General features: G+C 53.7%; 1 protein-coding gene across 5 annotated transcripts in view; it reads left to right on the top strand.

Moving 5' to 3' along the window:
• SEMA4D (semaphorin 4D) overlaps positions 1 to 18,139 on the top strand; it is a 118,710-nt gene that overhangs the window by 36,336 nt on the left and 64,235 nt on the right. Inside the window, exon 1 of one of the 5 annotated variants that reach the window (XM_060301216.1) lies at positions 6,541 to 6,697. The exons of 2 other annotated variants lie outside the window; for them this stretch is intronic. The gene's annotated coding sequence lies outside the window, so the exon portion shown is untranslated. Of the gene's footprint in view, positions 1 to 6,540; positions 6,698 to 6,739; positions 7,070 to 9,348; positions 9,417 to 18,139 lie in introns of those variants that run through there. 2 more of the 5 variants (XM_030832499.3, XM_030832498.2) reach the window with 2 other exon arrangements.

Below are 18,139 nucleotides of genomic sequence, written 5' to 3'. Positions count from 1 at the left end.
ACAGGTTGTTAAAAACTCTCACAGATTCCACGACATTTTTGGTTTCTTCTTTTCTTTTTTCTTGCTTTGACTCTCCCCCTCTTCCTCCCCCCTTTTCTCTTTTTCTGATTTTGGTTTTTACATTCATAATTCACTTTAAAACTTAAACATTGTTGAAATACTAAGCTTGAGCACCAGCAGTTTCTTACCACGTGATTGTGAATTAGGGGCCAGTTTGGGAGCTTTGTCGTCACTCACACCATTGCTAGTGAGGCCTGACCCGCCCCCACTCCTGCACCTCCCGGAGCTCATGCTCAGTGTTCACTGGGCCAAGGGGAGTGGCATGAACGGAATCAGGGTGCAAATGACGCTCTTTGCTCCCAGTTCATGCAGATGCTGCATCTGGTCTCTCCTGGCCAGGTGAACTGCACCCCATGACTGAGTCCCAGGGGCCTGTTGCATGGCTGGGGCATTTAGTCTGCGTGTAAGATAGGGGGTAAGGGGTTCTGGCTCACGGTTTGCCCTGCTCACGTGTCCCCTTTTCTCACTCTGTCTCAGACTCTGCCATCCCAGACGGTAGTAGGAAGCCGCATCCCAGTTGCTAAAATGTTTGATGACACCGATCATCAGGTAGGGGATGAAATCCGCCTGCAGAGTGCAGTTCTTTTTAGAGGCGGCTCCTGAGCAGGTCTTGCCGTAGGTGTTCCTCCATCAGTGAGCAGCTTCATCTGTTTGTTACGCTCCCTGGCACCAGCTGGGGACTGGAGAGGCAGAGGAGGAAAGCTGGTGTCAGAAAGCTCAGGCAGTTCTGCTGGAAGGTTCACAGTCTGTCTGGGAGCTGCGGGCTGCAGAGGCCAGGGCAGGAGAAGGGCTGCTCGAGGCCATGCTGTGGGAGCAGGTCCAGGAGTGGGGTGTCTGTGGTCAGCGCCAGCTTCTCTGGGCAGGAGGGGAAGGGCTGGGGCTGCAGAATGGGGTTGCCGCCCAGCGCTGGCATGAACGCTAGCTCCGAGCCTCTTCACTCTCCATCCATCACTGCCTTTCATGCTGCTTCTCTCCTGCGGGGGCGTTGGCAACCTGGGACCTCCAGTCTCACACCCTGGCTAATCTGGATTTGAAGCTTTGGCCCCCGCTGTGGCCCTGGAGGGCCGTCTTCAGCTCAGGGTCCGCCTTGGGCACTTCTTGAGCTTTCGTTTCGTTGCATTTACTTGCTCTGATTAAGCCAGGAGAGAAGAGAGCTTCTGAGGGAGCGATTCCGTTTGTTTGGGCTGGGAGCCAGCAGCCTAAGAATCAGCTTCCAGAAGAGCTAACAAAGTGAGCAGGACCCATGCTGGCAGTTCTGGACATGGCAGTGGAGGAGGGTGGTGGAAATGTCAGGTGCCAGTCGCGTCAGTCACACCCTGAGCTAGCGGGGCCATGGCCACTTCAGACCCGCAGACATCTGTGCGTGTCCCGGAGAGAGACCTGGGTTAAAAGTCTTCCAGACATGTTTGCGTTAGAGGGAGCCAGGAGTGACTTTTATTTTCAGTGTGTACACAAGACATTTAAGTACCACGTCCTCTCCAGATGCCCGTCCTGCTGATGGAATTGTTCTTGGAGGGAGCGTTCGGTGTTTGCTGCCCAGGTTCCTGGCCCTGCCCTGATTCCCCGGCCCTGGGAACTGCCCCACCCCCATGTTAGGAATCTCCTCTTGGCTTTACCTGTCACGTTGTAAATAGATGGCTTACAAAAGATAATTGAAAAGGAAAGGCTTAGGAAGATTAAAAAATACTCTAGAACTGTGTTGAAGTGAAGAAAACAACTCATTTCCAGGATCAACTTTGCCACTTTGAAGGGGTTCGTAGGGAAACGTCGTGTGGGTGGGTTCTCTGTGTGAGGGTGGAGCAGGTATGTCATTGTGTTGCTGCTGCGGGCCCGTCTGTCTCTGTGACGAGAGTCCTGGGGACGTGCGGTGATCCAAGGTCAGCCTCTGCGAGGAGCTGACCTCTAGGATTGTGTGTCTTCCCATGAGAACGGGGACCAGGTGGTCTTGGAGGCCTGGCTTCAAGGCGTGGGTCTGTTGGCGGTGCTGGGGTGCCTACCTTGGGGATGTCACCTGCCTGTGGGCTTCCCCGAAGCACGGAACAGGAGGGTCTGTGAGGGGCTCTGCGGCCTCCCAGGATAGGGTTCCTGTGGATGTCTGCGGGGTGCAGTTTTATGTCTCATCTGTCACTTTTTCCCTTTTGACTCAAACTGTTAAAGCCTGGTGGTCCTGCTTATGGTGAGAACTTGAGTGCAGGTAGTGAATTACTCTGCGTGTTTTTGTTTTGGTGCTGCCTGGTTGTTAATCCCACAGTTTTATTCTTACCAAGAGTGTGCTGTGCGTGCTGCCTGGGTACAAGGGTGGCCCCCAGAGGCAAGGGGCTCCATGGGCATGAGATAGAGCACCTGCCCCTCGGAGGTGTGCTTTATTTTTAGCAAATGGCATTCAGCGTCTTGCAGAGCTGAGAGCAGGACGACTGTAGATGTAATTAAATGACTCTGAAATGGGAGTTAATTACTTTTGCCTGTGTCAGAAGGCCAGGGAGGGTCTCTCTGGTCCTCTGGCTGCAGCCCTGTGGGGCTGTCACCTGGACAAGCTCCCAGGACCACCCCTCGAGGGCATCCAGGGTCCTGTGGGTGCTGCTCTAACTAATGGTGAGTGGCCTGAGGAGCTGAAAGTTCATGACTCTTTAATGTAAAAATTATATACAAGGAACTTTATCCTAACGCTGATCTGTGCATGGTATTAGCCCAAATGTGTGCTCTCAAGGCGTACGGAACAATTATATTACAGGAGCAACAGGTCACTGACAAGAAGGCATGTATGTATAACGCGGTGTGTTCAAAAGCTGCCATAACAGGATGGAGGGCTTGAGCACCGCCCAGCTCAGGGGCTGCCCTGGTCAGTGTCTAGTGAGAGAGCACCCATGGGTGCTGGTGCTCTGTCCATCCTGCTAAGGACGGGGCTCCAAGGCACCAGGACCAGGGTGGACAGAGGGCTGCATCTAGGACCTCCCTCCATAGCTGTCCCCAACTCTGATCTTGTTGGGTCCATTCATAGTGACTGGAAGCTTCCACACCTCCAGCCACACCTGGGCCCATGCTGTCCAGTGCTGTGGCTGACACCACACGGTGTGAGAAGCGCTCCACTTCTCCACACCCCGGTGTGGTCGGTCAGAGCCGAGCAGTGCTGTGGCTGTGGAGACCTAGACTCAGAAGCAACAGTAGGATATCCTGTCCACGACCCTATTAATTATGTGTTGAAGCGATTGGGCTTTCGATGTGTATTGGGCCAAATAAAATATATTATTAAAACTAACTTCACCTCTTTGTTTTTACTCTCAATGTGACTTGTAGGCACACTTGAAATCATGCACGTGGTCACGTGTGCGGCCCGCCTGGTGTTTCTGTGGGGGGCACAGATCTCAGCTGTTCTCTGATACCCTCTGTGTTTGAGTTCCCCCTTCTGTCAAGGCCCAGCCCATAGGCTGGGAGGCACAGATTAGGAACAGGTAGGTACATCAGGCTTTGAGAGTACCTTGAAACCAGCTCTAAGTGCTATTGTTTTTGCATTTCTGCAGACAATTACACACCTGCTGGGCCTCATCCAAGAAATGGGTTCTGTGCTCAGATGGTGTTTCTCTTGCATGGGGAACCGAGCACTTGGCTTTGGTGAGCACGCTGCTCCCCTGAAAGGCTATCCCAGCTCCCTGTCATTCAGGCTGCGCCTCACCCGGACTCCCTGTTTTCCGGGCTCCCCGTTGTCTGGGCTTTTGTCTCCCTGATTTCTGTGGATGAAGAAATGTGCAGTGCATCTGGCCTGATCTTCCACTTACAGCTGTGGCCTGTGCGTGCTGGTGGGCGTGCCAAGCCTGTGTGTCAGCGATGGCTTTGATGAACCCCTGCCACTGATCTGGTGGGAGGAGGGACCACCGTTTAACCCTCTTCCGCCCCTGGAAGCCCCGCTGACAAGCTGGTGAATGTGGACTGCTGTTTGAGTAGCTGCAGGGCACGTGGCCCGAGTCCTGGGAGAGACCCATAGGCCTTCCCACATCTGGCTGGGCTATTTATATCCCACAAAAGCCTGTTTTTCTCTGAAAAGAGTGAGCGTGTGGTGATGCTGTCATGTGCATGGGTGAAGCCAGCGAAACAGCCTTTCAGTAAACTCCTTTCTGGTGCATCCGACACGTTTTCATGGCATGCACAGGCTTCCGGGTTCCACATCTGCCCCGCCCTGTGGTGTTCGTGCACACTTGGAGTGCGGGCAAGCTGTGGCCCCCAGGGCGGCCCCGCTCCCATGGCGGGAGAGCATGGCTAGCCCAGGGTGTGGAGCCCCAGCTCTCCCTGATAGCCAGGGAGGGACAGGTCCCTCTGGGGCCCATCACTCGAACAGCATACTGAACTCCTGAGCTGTGCCCCACATGCTCTAGGCACCGGGCTTTCCACAGTGGAGAGAGCTTTCTCGTGTTGGGGAGGACGGGCCACAAAGGGGATCAGTAAGTCAGATATGGGGGGGTGAGATGGTGGTGGGTGCAAAGAAGAGAAGTCAAGCGGAGAAGGGGCAGTTTGTTGAGAAAAGACAGGAGCTGGGCCTGGGTTTGGGGAGGAGTGTTCCAAGCAAAGGGGACAGCAGCTGCAAAGGTCCTGAGGCAGGAGTGTGCAGGAGGGACAGGTGAAAGAAGAGGTAGGTAGATGGTGAGTTTATCTGTGCTCAGGGGTGCTGAGATGGGAGCCCTGGGAGCCAAGGGTTTGGAAGGACCACAGGCCTCTAGGAAGAATGGACCCTGGAAGGTAGAACAGGGCACCCTGTTAGGAGGCTGTGAGGTGATCCAGGGAGAGACGTGGTGGCTTGGGCCAGAGTGTAGCAGTAGGGGTGGGAGGATGGCCCGATTGGGCATTTATTTGGAGGTGGAGCTGGGAGGACTTGCTGCCAGGTTGGATCGGGGATGGGGTGGGGGCCGAGGGTGCACTGAGGTTTTGGCTGAGCAACTGGAAGGATGGAGGGTCCACTTACAGGCCAGCTCCACCCGGGCTGTCTAGGAGGCATCCCAACCTTGGGAGACGGGGAGTGTGGCTTGGGGACACATGAAGTTTGGAGGGGAGGAGGCCCTAGGAGCCTACGCCTGGAGTTGGGGAGATGTCCAAGGAGTGGCCCCGAGGGGTAGTTCCCAGCTGGAGCTCAGCAGCAAGTTCTCCCAGAGAGCAGGCAGCCTTGCCTGGAGATGTCCCTCAAGCATGCGTCCATCAGTGAGGCTGGCCTGTGGGGGACACGAGGATGGGCCCCTGGGGTGAGATAGCCCTTGATGGGAGACTCGGACAGGTTGCTGTACGGGAAGGAAGAGGGTGTGAGTGGCGGAGCCTTAAGCTGTCTGGAGGCGGGGAGAGAGCAGCAGGAATGTGGGTGAGGCAGAGCCCCTCCCCCATCCCTGGCATGGCTGGCTTTGAGGACTCTGCCCAGCTTGGTTTGGGGAGCAGAAGGTGGGTTTGGGAAGGGGGTGCTTCCATCCTTCTATGTAAGCCCTGTACGGATACTCTTCATGCCTTCATTGCCTTGTTTTGCTGCCTCGTTGGAAAGACATGGCTCTCCAGGGTCTTGGATGGCCCATGCCTTTGAGTCAAAGGGGGCACTCGTTTTTGCAGGAAAATGCCATGGGCAGCAAAAGTGTCCTCACTAGAACCTGAGAGAGGCCCAGCTGTGTTCATTATGGAGGCAAGATCGTGTGTCTTTGTCTTCTTGGCCATCTTTGAGGGTGGGGGGGCGGTGGGTTAATTACTGACTGGTCAGTGTTCATCATGAACTTGGACCAGGCCCCACTTGGAGCCACTCACTCAGGCTCCAAGATTGCTTTTTTTGGTTCTCTGTAGCAGGCTGAAGAACGGCCCCCAAAGAAGTCAGATTCTAATCCCTGGAACTTCTGCGTGTTGCCTTTTCTAGTGATGGGATCTTTGCAGATGTGATTCAGTTAAGAATCTTGCATGAGGAGGTGATCCTGGCTTATCTGATGGGCCCTAAATGCCATCACACGTGTCCTTATGAGAGGGAGGCAGGGGAGATGTGAAAGACAGGGGGAGAAGGTGATGAGAAGATGGAAGCAGAGAGTAAGAGTGATGTGGGTGTGATGGCTGATTCTGTGTGTCAGCTTGACTGTGCCATGGGTGCCCAGATAGTAGTCAGACCTGATCCTGGGCGTGTCTGGGTGGGATTAGCATTTGGATCTGTAGACAGACTAAAGCAGATTTTCCTCCCCCATGTGGGAGGGCCTCATCCAATCAATTGAGGGCCTGAATAGAGGAGAAAGGCGGAATAAGAGAGAATTCCCTCTCTCTGCCAGACTCTCTTTGAGCTGGGACATTGGTCTTCTCCTGTCTTCAGATACGGACCAGAGATGGAACTTGTCCCCTCGGCTCTCCTGGGTCCAGCTTGCTGACTGTAGATCTCAGGGCTCTCCAGCCTCCATGGTCATGTGATCAGATTCATTATAATAAATCTCTTTCTCTCTATATACACATCCTATTGATTCTGTTTCTCTGGGGACTCTGACGAATACAGTGGCCACAAACGAAGGAATGCCACAAGCCACCAAAAGCTGGGCGAGGCAAGGAAGGATTCTCCCTCAGAGTCTCCAGAGGGAGCGCGGCCCTGCTGACACCATGATTTCAGCCCAGTGAAACTGATTGCAGACTTCTGGCCTCCAGAACCGTGAGAGAATAGATTTCTGTTGTTCTAAGCCACCCGGTTTATGGTCATTTGTTAGAGCTGCCACAGGAAAAGAACACAGCCAGTGTAAACAGTGCTACCGTAAATACCCCAGCCACATGCATGGGGCTGTTATTCAGGCATGGATTTCAGGGAGTGGCACTGCTGGGGCAGGGTGTGTGTCTCTTTGTTTCATAGATCATGCCAGATAACTTTTCAAAAAGATCTAGCAGCCCGTCTCTTCCCTGCATGGGTGAGTGTGCCCTGATCCTGCATGCTCTCTCAGCGGTGGACATGAGCAGTCTTTTCGACTTTGTCAGTCTGAGAGGGGCAGAGCTGCAGCTTTGTTCCTTGACATGTGTCTCTTTGAATCTGGTGAGTTTAGGATCTTTGCTCAAAAGATCCCTCCGTCTGTGAAATGCCTGTTTGTGTTCTTTGCCCGTGTTTCTCTCAGTGTGTTTTCCCCTCCCTTATCCATTTGTAGGGGCTGTTTATTTGTTACAAATGTTGTTGATTTTCTGCCTTGAAAACATTTATTCCCAGTTCTGTTGTTTGCTAATTACTTTTATTAACGTGTCATTTGCCATCAAGATGAAATCATTTTATTGTCGAATATGTCTTTCTTTCCTCTTATGACTTCCAGGTACCCATGTTTGTTAGGAAGATTCCACAGGCTGTCTCTTGACTTCCTGGCAGGTGTTTTATTGTTTTGTGTACAAATTCTGCTCTTGAGTGTGTCTAAAATGCTTTTGCGTAATATGGAGTAAGATGCTTGAGGGAGGGGAGTCCGGTTTTATTTCCTTCCAGTGTACCAGCACTAATTATTCAGTAATCCATCCTTTGATCAATGAACTGAACTTCAGTTCTGTGGTATAGTATGGTCTCGTGTAAACTGGTTACCTTCAGGGATTCTCCATTCCATACCACTGGCCTGTTTGTCTTCCATTTTCCAACTTTACATTGGTAGTGACTGTATGTACAGTGTGTTTCGATAGCAGATGAAGGAACCGCACCCCCTTGCTGAGCTCTGTGTTCACAATGAGATGTTACAGGACTGTTCTTATATATGCACTCATGACTGCGTGTCCACATTTACATGTGTCTCATGGCTCCTGGGCAGAGGAAGATTTGGGTGGACACACGGTGGTTGTGCTGCCAGGGGCAGTGGGCACAAAGGTATGGTGGAGGTTGGAGGGAGGGCCAGGTGGAAAGGGGCACAACGACCATCACATTGCATAAAATTACCCCTCTGCACATGCAGAATTTTTAAAGATCATTAAACAAGTGAAATAGTAGTGTCCAAGGGAAAAGGCACTAAACAGAGAACAAGTTTATCATGGGGGGAGTGAAAAGATAATACGTTGCACTGGCTCCACCATTGTGTCGGGGACTTGCCATGGCGTGGCTTTTCTCTGGGTGTGGGTGCTAGTACTCTGCACTTGGTGGGGCATGTGTGTACGTGGTGGGGTGCATGTGCCCTTGGCGTGTGTGAATGCGGCTGTTCCCAGGTACCCCGTGTCTGCCGGCTGCCCTTAGGAGCTCACACCTGAGCACTGACTCGGGCCCTCTGAGCAGCAGTGCTCTGTTTCCCCACGTGTCCTCTGTGTCCCCCAAACACCCTCTGTGCCCAAGCTCCCACTGTGCTGCCCAAGCTGGCCTGGCTGCACCCACACTGGGAGCCTGGTGTGGTCAGGGCCTGTGCTGACCCTCTTGTGGCCCTAGCCCCGCCCACACTGCAGGTGGAGGTGTGCCTTGAGCTGCATACACCTCACCCCACACAGGATGACAGCAGACTCACAGAAGGAAGCTGGGCTCAGCAGAAGAGGGGGTGGGGTGGGGCGGGGGGAGGGTGTAGGTGCTGCAGGCCTAGGGCTGTCGTGTCACTCTGCCTTGCGAAGGTCCTCCTTTGGCAGCTGGTGGTGGCCCAGCCTGCTTCTCGGGTGGCAGCCATGGGTGGGTAGGGTGCAGGATACACTGTGCAGGCGGGCTCATTTGTCCCCCAGACACCTGGGTGGCTGGAGGCTCTGCAGGAACAACTGGACCGTGCACACCTGCTGTGCAGTCAGTGGAAGGTGAACCAGGTGCCTTCCTGTGGGTGGAGGGCAGGCCCCGTGGGAAGGAGGGAGGAGGGTGGGGGGCAGTTGGCGCTGCTGCAGGGGTGGTGTCTGCCCGCTGTTAGGCGTGCTCCTCCTGGGTGACTCGGGTCCTCTAGACTCGGGCTTGGCTGCTTGTGACAGGGTTTGCAGACAGTCCTGGCACACCGAGGGGTGGGTGTTTGTCTGGTGCACTTGAACCAGGTCCTAGGGCTGATCCAGGGTCTGTGCCTGGTGGTCTGTCTGCTTCCTTACTGGGAAGGGGTGAGGAGGGCGGGCCAGGGACCCCGGCCATGCCGGGCAGTGTCTAGTGCTGACCCCTCCAGGCCTGCATGGCTCTTAACCCCCCACAAGTGGGTTTTGACACAAGAGCTCTAGGCGGGGAGGGTGTGTGGTGCTGATTCTTTGCCAGCTGTTGGGTGCCTGCGGAAGAGAAACTCATCTGTCTTTCCAAATTTCACCTTGGACTCCGTACTTCCAGCCAGCAGAGGAGGTGGCCCTGGCTGGGCAGTTTCTTCTGATGTTTCAGATCGCGCTGACACTTGCCTCTCCTTGCTGCAGGCACCCCGCTCCTGAGATTCTGCAGGCACTTGGCTTCCTTATAATTCCTCCTGTGCTGCTGTGACCAAGTAAGAAGTTCAGTGCTCCTTGCAGAGCTTTTTATACTTAATAGACACAGGGGAGCTTGAGAACATGAAGCCACTCCTTCTGCGCCTATGGGGCTGTGGGTGGGTGCCGGGCAGCTCCTTGGCCTCTGTCCCACAGAGCCCCTCCCACTGCTGTGGCACTGACCATGACCCAGGCCACACAGGGGAAGTAAACCTAGTTGGGGCCCAGAGGCTGTGGCCGGCAGGGGTGGGAAGGACGTGTGACGCACTCCCGGTAGCCTGGCCGGGGAGGGGGCGTTAGCAACATGCGAGCTCGCCAGCCTCGCCTGTGACAGTCAGCAAGTCCATACCTGCACGATGCGGGCATGTGCACATCGAGCTGCGTGTCCAGTGGGGAGGAGAGACGTTTAAACCCAGCTGTGGGGCGTGTGCCCTGGGAGGCGCTGTCGGTCCCCCACGTCTGCCTCCTCCCTGCCCTGCTGGGTGATAGCCCCCTGTGTGAGGAGTCATCCTACTGCCAGCCCCCAGCCCTTTGTCCCAGCGGTGGAGCCTGTTGCTGCGGGGCTGCTCAGAGGCCACAGTTTAATGGGATTTTAGTGCAGGTCCAGGTAGGAAAGCTGGAAACAGAAAGCACTGGCCTGGTGTGGAGGTGGACATGGTGAGAGCGACCCAGGAGTTATGCCCGCAGGAAGCAGCCTTGATGGCAGGTGGGCTGAGGGGGCCAGGCGTTTGGGACCCTACAGCTCTGAGAAGGAAGCCCTAGTTCTGGGCGGGAGGTGATTTGTGCCCTCTCACTCTTCCTGCCTCTGGGCTCCCTTTGCCCCCTTCTCGTGGTGGGGGCATCCTGACACAGCCTGGCCCCAGACCAGAGCCCAGGGTCACCCTTATGTTATCAGCATTCTGGCCGCATCTCTCTTCTGGCTTTGGCCCTGATGTGCTGGGCTCTCGCCTCAGCACCTTTGGGTTGTCTGCCTGGAAACGCATGTTTCCCCCAACTGGATGATGGCTCATCCACCACTCATACCCCTGAAAGTCCCCAGGGTGACCTGTCCATTGCACAGACCCTCCTGAGAGTACCCAAGATGGCATGTCCACCAGGCAGACCCCCTGAGAGCCCCCATGATGGTCTGTCCATCGTGGCCTCCTTTTTTCTGGAAAATCAGGGACATGTTACCCAGAGGGTATTGGGCCACATTTGAAGGGTGTGGAGGATGCCCTGAGTGGCTGATATGTGGAAGGTGCCCGAGCAGAGGACGGGGCCAAAGGGGTCAGCGTGGCTGGGAACAGCAGTGTGTAGGGTGTGTACAGGTGAGGGGCTCTAGGAGAGAAGCTCCATGTCCTGGGTGACCCACACAGGGAGGATCAGGTCAGAGGGCAGGTGATGACCACTGGGCCTCCATTGTCTGTCTGGACTGTTCTTGGTGAGACAGAAGGCAGACTGGTTTGTCCCTGGCGCTTTTGCTCACCCTAGCTGGCTCTTGGCTGTGACCAAGGCCATGCACTGACTGCAGAATTATTATACGGAGCATTCTTGAGCCAAATAAGGTTGTATTCATGCTTCAAATTGATGCTAAGATGTGGTGAGCTTGAACATAAGTCAGCTGGTTTTCATTTGACCTAAGTTTGTGCATTTGGTTCTTTGCTAACTTTTTGTAAAGGTGCAAGTACCTGTAAATAGGTTTATAAAAATAGACACTTCTCTTGCTGTTTACCATAAATTGAATCGACCTGTTGATACACTCTGGGGCCTGAGTGGGCTGCAGAGATCTTGAGATTGGTCTGCTGAGCTAGTGCTGATCAGAGGAGCACCTTTTCAGTGGAAGCGGAATTAAATTTTGCATCTCGTTATTTGCGGAAGGCAAAGGCTGCTGTTTGAAACTCTTAGCCTCTTGTTTGGTACCTTAATTTTTTTGTGAACTCTTTAATCACAGAAGAAAAGTGTTTCCTCAAGTGTTTCCTTTTTTTTAAGATACAGATTTTATTTTTTTAAATTTTTTAAAATTAATTAATTTTTTTTGGCTGCGTTGGGTCTTCGTTGCTGCATGCGGGCTTTCTCTAGTTGCAGGGAGCGGGTGCTCCTCTTCGTTGTGGTGCACAGCCTTCTCGTTGCTGTGGCTTCTCTTGTTACCGAGCGCAGTCTATAGGACATGCGGACTTCAGTAGTTGCGGTGCACGGGCTCAGTAGTTGTGGCTCATGGGCTGTAGAGCGCAGGCTCAGTAGTTGTGGCGCTCGGGCTTAGTTGCTCTGTGGCATGTGCTATCTTCCCGGACCAGGGATCGAACCCGTGTCTCCTGCATTGGCAGGCGGATTCTTAACCACTGCGCCACCAGGGAAGCCCCCAAGTGTTTCTTTTAATGTTACTGCTACTTTAAGAAAATTGCCTTCAGAGCTAATCATCTTCGTAGGCAATTTACAGACCAGAGTGGTTTTGACTCGCAGCAAGCAGACCTTAAAGGATTCAAAGAAACTCTGTTTTTTAAAAACATATAGCTCATATATTATAAGTCTATGAAAATATTCTAAAATTGTAAAGCATGTCGCAGACTACAATACATAAGTTATATATAATTCTAGTCAATGAGTATAAAGAATATTTCAGTCCATTGCCTCAAAATATCTTTAAAGCCAGAAACGTTCGTGTTTCTCATGAACAAAATAAAGTGTTTTCATAATGCTGGTTTGACTGGAGCAGCTTTTAACTCATGATGGGATAGATTAATATTTTCCCGAATTTCATGAGCCCAGCTCTGTCACTAGCTGAGGGTCACAGTCACCTGGCTCCATCGACCAAGTCACGGAGCATGTCTTCTTGGACTTTTGATGGGAACCATCACAAGGCCCTGGGAGGCTCTGGAAGTCGACCCCAAGCCATCCCAGGGCGTGGCGTTCCCAGAGCCCACCACAGCTGTGGCCCTCCTGCTTCTCCTGCATCTTGTCTCCAAGCCTGCAGGTCAGGGCGTTGTCACCAAAGGCTCTGAGGGAGAGGAAGGTGTGAGAGGTCACGGGACGGGTGCCTGGGTCAGGTGGGGCTGCTCCCTGCAGAGTCTGCATCACCGCCCCTTGTCACAGTCTTCCTGCATCTGGCGCAGACTGACCCCCTCCCACTGCCTCTGTGGCTCATTAGGAACCATCCAGTTAGAAAGGGCAGAGGCCATCGTGCTGGCAGCTGCCTGGGCGCTGTTTGTTTCAGCAGGTGGGATGGACCTGGTTGCTGTGTTTAAGGGATTTTAGAGTTGAGGTCTGGGACAGAGCAAGTTACTGTCCTGCTGGGGCAGGGCATGGACCTCTCATACAGTGTAGCTCCGTCCGTCAGATGGGTGCGGCCAGTCCCAATCCAGCTTATGGCTGAGGCTCAGACACCCAGTGTGCATGGCAGTCATCTGTGTCTGCCCACATCACGACCCAGCTTCCTTCAGCCCAGGACTTGTCAGCCAGTCCTCTGTCCTGGTGGCCGCATAACCAGAGGTAGACACCAGAGTCTGTGCCTGTTGCAGGCAGCACATGTGGGTTGGCGCCTGCTGTCACCAGATACCGCTGTGTCCCAGGCCCGTGTCCTCCCCTCATGGAGCCCAGAGTTGCTCATGGCAGCAGCAGAGGTGCAGGTGCTGCATTTTGGGGAAGGGGGAGGTTGGTGTGGTGCTGGGTGCCGGTTGGAAGCCGTATCTGGGAGGCTGAGCCTGCGATGTCTGCCCATCTCCTCGCGTTTGTTCACGACCATGTGTGGGCACCACCATCCCCACGCTGTGCCCCCTTCCAGCCCCCGCGGGGGACGGCCAGTGCCACACTGGTGCTCGTGTGCCCCCGCCCAGCCAACCCCACAGACGGGGTGGCGGTCCCAGGCCCGCTCATGGGAGGATGTGCCGATGGGCAGTGGTCAGGAGACAGAAGAGGCGCTCCTTTACCAGCACTTCTTCCCGCATTGGTTTTTGGCCAGCGGTGCAGAGGTGCTCTGCACACACCACGTCCCCATTCACCCTCGTTGCCACCTTGCAGCCACCACATGACCAGATGCCACGACTCTCCCTGTTTTCAAGGCTGGACACTGACTCTTGGAGGGGCTGAGGGGCTTGCCCGGGGCCCTGCAGGGGAGCCAGGAAGAAGGGCAGCTTCCCATTCTCGCCCCAGATCCCAGAGGCCCTCAGTGACTGCGTGGCCAGGCCTGTGTGATCCCTGGGCACCGAGGGGCGCGCCCTCGGCAGGACCCCTCCCCCCCTCCCTGCAGGGCTCTAAGGGCCTTTCTTCTTGGGGACAGGAGCTCCTGCCTCCTCCTCCCTCGGCCTGGGCTGGCCCTGCCCGCCCCCCTGAATGAGCCCACACAGGAGAACAATCGGGCCCACATCGATGGAGCACAGCCGACCATTGAAAGGGACAAGAATGGGGCAAGCGTGTTCCATGGCCCGAGGGAGGCTCACTGCGGGGCCTTGTCCCGCTGCTGAACGGCGCCTTGTCGTGGCCCCAGTGGGCCCAGCTGCCCGTGGCCCGTCCCTGTGGCCCCACCCGGGCTGCACCCTGGAGACCCAGGTGTCGGCACAGACGCCCTGGGCAACAGAGCTCCCCATGAGGATGGGGCGGCCAGGCCAGACCGCATCCTGAGCGCCATCCTGCCCGTGGCCAGGGTGGGGTCAGGGAGCCGGCGGCAAGTGTGGCCCCGGGAGAGGGGAGGCCGCCGGGCCTGGCAGCAGGGGCTTGGCTCTTTAGGGTTTGCTGCCAAGAGGCTCAGCATTTTCTTTTCTTCCTTTCTTTTTTCCAGATGGTATGATTTGTTATTTCCTACTAGAAGAATCCAGGAGGATCTATAAACTACCGGGTAGAAGAATGTATAAAAATCAGAGTTTGGTTTTTTAGTTCTGAGTGCCTGACATGTGGCACCTTGTTTAATCCTCTCAATAATTGGGATGAGTTCCAGTCATCCCCATTTCATTGACGAGGAGATGTGTACAGTGAGGCTGCGTACTTAGTGCATCCCAGCATCTTCTTACTATTCGTGCCGATGGGGTTTTGTTTTCCCACTTCTCACAGATCAGTTGAATGGGAGCGGGCTGAGTAAGCAGGCAGGTGTCCTTCTATCCCCCCACCCGAGTGACCAGGGCCTGAATGACCAGTCACTCTTCTAGAGGACTGGAGGAGTTTGTCTGTGAGAAGTCCATCTGTCCATGCAGTAGGTCAGCAGGCGTCCAGGGCTGAGGCTGTGATGCAGGGCAGGTGCTCTGCTGGCCAGGAGAGGCTCCTGGGTCCTTTACTTGGGCAGCTGATTCAGGTCCCTGTGGATGTGTCACAGCAGATGTGGATATGGGGCAGGGAGTCGTTTGTCACCTCCCTTTATTGTTTGGATTGCTTAGGTCTCTTGGTTTCTCCCTTTCATATGTGCTTGGTAAGAAGCCGATGAAGGCCATGGGCCTTGAGTCCAGTCGGACTCAAGTGTGTGAAAGTCCGAGAATTGGGGAGGGCTCTGTCCCTGGGGGTCCGGAACGGGGTGGGGTGGCCAGAGACACACCAGAAACTCCGCCGTGCCAGCTTGAAAAAGCTGCCTGTGCTTAAGGGCCTCATAAAAAGAGACAGTGGCGGGAAAGTGCCCAGGCTGGGAACTGTGGAGGGAGAGTTCTGAGATTAGAATTAACATAGGAATAGGGCTGTGAATGGGGGTGTTTGTAAATCCTTCCAAAATTGGGATAAAATTTGCATCTGAATGACTCATCAAGTCAAGATTACCTTGGAATGTGTGGTTTCCTTCTTATTTTCTAGTTCCTATTAACAATCATTTGCATTTTTATTCAACCAGCATTCTTAAAATACATGCTACTTTACAATTGCCCTCATCCTGACTTTTCCTAGCCTGGATTTCTGTGTTGGCATCTCCAACGCTGTCTGACCTCATGGAGGATGTGCAGGAGTGGCATTCTCCCCTCTCAGCGGCCCCCATCCAACACGGCACCTACGTGGACTCTTAGCTCTCAGGCCAGCTGGCTAACTCAGCCCTCAAAGGCAGATGGGTCTTGTTTGGACTTCCCAGTATTAAAAAAGTAAATCTTAATTACTTTTCACTATCAAGAAATTGGGAGACCACCTAAAAACCTTATTTTTTTCTATGAGAAAAATTAGGAGTTGTGCCCTTGTAGGGCCACATTACTGAATGGCAGTAGGGCTCTGCTAGGGGGTCTGCAGGTCCCTAAACACGTCCACATTCTAGTCCCTGGAGTGACTGTGTTGCCTTACAGGGTAAAGGGACTTTGCAGATGTGATTTAAGTTAAGGATCTTGAGATAGGGAGATTATCCTGGTTTATCTGGGTAGGCCCTCAATGTAATCACAGGATCGTAATAAGAGAGTCAGAAGGGCAGAGAAGAGAGAAGATGCTGTGCTGCTGGCATAGGGGAGGAAGAACTTTTCCTCTGCTCTTAGGTTTGGTGATTGGGGCCTGTGAATTAAACTGACAGCAGATTAAAGGGGCGAAAGGCATACAAAATTTAATATTGTTATATGCACAGGGACTTCACACAAAAGAAGTAAAAACCCAAAGAAGCAGTTAAACTTGGGTCTTATATATTACTTTAACAAAGGGCAATACATTTTGAAGTGACAAGACGAAGGAAAGGGGGGTTGGGTCCCTAGGGATAGTAAATTGTGGGAAGGTGACTAGGAAGCATATGGTAGATAAAGGATGTTGAGTAAGGTTAATTATGCAGACTCATCTCAGTGTCATCTCCGGTACACTTTTACAGAGAGAATTTATGTCCTGCTTTTAGGCAAATGGGGGAGGGCGGGGAGCTTTTCTTGTATCTGCTGTTCTCAGTTGCCTTCAGCTCAAAATAATCCTTATGCTCAAGTGGGCTCTTTGGCCTGTGCTCTTCACTAGCTTTAAGGTAGAGGAATGGGCCACCAGCCAAGGAATGCAGGAGGCCTTTGGAAGCTGTAAAAGGCAAGGTAACAATTCTTCACAGAACCTCCAGAAGGAATGCAGCCAGCTCTTGAATTCTAGCCCAGTGAGTCCCATGTCAGACTTCTGACCTCCAGAACAGTTGGGATAATAAATTTATGCTGTTTTAAGTCACCAAGTTTGTGGTATTGTTTTACAGCAGCCATAGGAAACCAATGTAGGTCCGTTAAGATGCGGTTTTGTGCTAAGAGGAGCTTCACAATCACTTATGGAGACAAGACAAATGAAATCATTATTGACCAGCAAAGAAAATGTAAAATCTAGTGTGAAATTGTGTCATGTAGACCAGTGGTATTCAAACTTTAGGTAAGAAGTACCTAGAGGGCTTAAGCAGACACAGCTTGTGTAAACTTGGAATGCTGTTGGGGGGCCGTGAATGTGCCCGTGGACTCCGCTGCTGCTACTGCTGGCCTGGCATGGAGCTTTGCATCACCTTCTAGACTGCAGGTGCTGCAGGGGTTTAGAGCAGCTCAGAAGCAGCTGGAAGTCCTGCTGGCTTGCAAAGGGCAGTAGGATTTAACAACAGGAGGGAAGGAGGAGGTGGTGTGTCTTGGGGGACTTGGACGGTGGGAGCAGGAAGTGTGCTGGCACTCTGCCCTGACCTCAGCTGCACTGAGAAGGAGCCCCCTGCTCGGGGGCAGGATCAGTCATCCCTGGTCCAGCGTCTCTTCCTGCCCAGGGACCTGACCGAGCGTGCACTGTACATGAGGCACTCATGCGTTCAGGGCCAGGCGAGCAGCCATGGGCCCCAGGCATGCAGTACAGAGAGGACAGAGGACAGTGTGAACAGGGCAGGAGGAGTGCCTTCCCAGGTACCCAGCAGGAGAAGTGAGCAGGACCCCGCAGCCAACCCCCTCCTCGGTGCTGTCCGTGCTGCTGCTGGTTTAAGGTGCAGGGCCCAGCAGCCTGGCTCTGGGTGCCTTGGTGCCCCCGGCCCTCCCTCTGGTTGGATTATGCCCTGTCACAGACCTTCTTTGTGTCCTCTCCAGTGACACAGTTTAGCTTATGTGACCTTTTTTTTTTTGGGGGGGGGGTACATGGGCCTCTCACTGTTGTGGCCTCTCGCGTTGCGGAGCACAGGTTCCAGACACGCAGGCTCAGTGGCCGTGGCTCACGGGCCCAGCTGCTCCGCGGCATGTAGGATCTTCCCAGACCGGGGTACGAACCCATGTCCCTTGCATCGGCAGGCGGACTCTCAACCACTGCGTCACCAGGGAAGCCCTATGCGACCTTTTAATTCAACAAACTACCCCAGTTGGACTTTAGATTCAAGCCCCTTCTTCTGCTGTGGCTTGGGACCTGGGACGCATCTTTTCCAGCTTATATGTTTCTGTGGGATTTAGTGTCTTAGCCCCTCAATAGGGCTACTGGTTTCGAGAAGCATCTGTGTGGCTCTCGATTAGCTTTGTGCCAGCCAGGCCAGTGGATTCATTTCCTTTATGGCTGTTTTTGGCTTGTTCTGTATAATTTCCTGAAAGTTAGAAGGTCTGAGTATTACGCCAGCACCCCCCTCCCTACCCTACCCGTTCTTGCTGGGTTGGGTGTGCAGGATGCCGTACCCCTGGACTCTGTGAACTTGGGTTTTGGTGGGAGTGCCCTCTCTGGGGTGGGATTTGGCTGTGCTCTCGGCTGTGTGTTGCGGGGAGGTGGATTTAATGCAGGAACAAGCTTTTGGAAATGGTTACACTTTCCGCCAGAGGTACTGTTGATATCATCCCCTTTCAGGTAAAGACTGTATCAGAAACATTTCCCAGACCCTACCGAGGCAAAGTCTCTTTCCCAACAAACCATGAGAGCCAGTGCAGGTGTC

Source organism: Globicephala melas, chromosome 6 (assembly GCF_963455315.2).
Source record: "Globicephala melas chromosome 6, mGloMel1.2, whole genome shotgun sequence".
NCBI lineage: Eukaryota > Metazoa > Chordata > Mammalia > Artiodactyla > Delphinidae > Globicephala > Globicephala melas.
The sequence above is the reverse complement of the archived record's forward strand: the minus strand, read 5'-3'. Positions and strand labels throughout refer to the sequence as shown.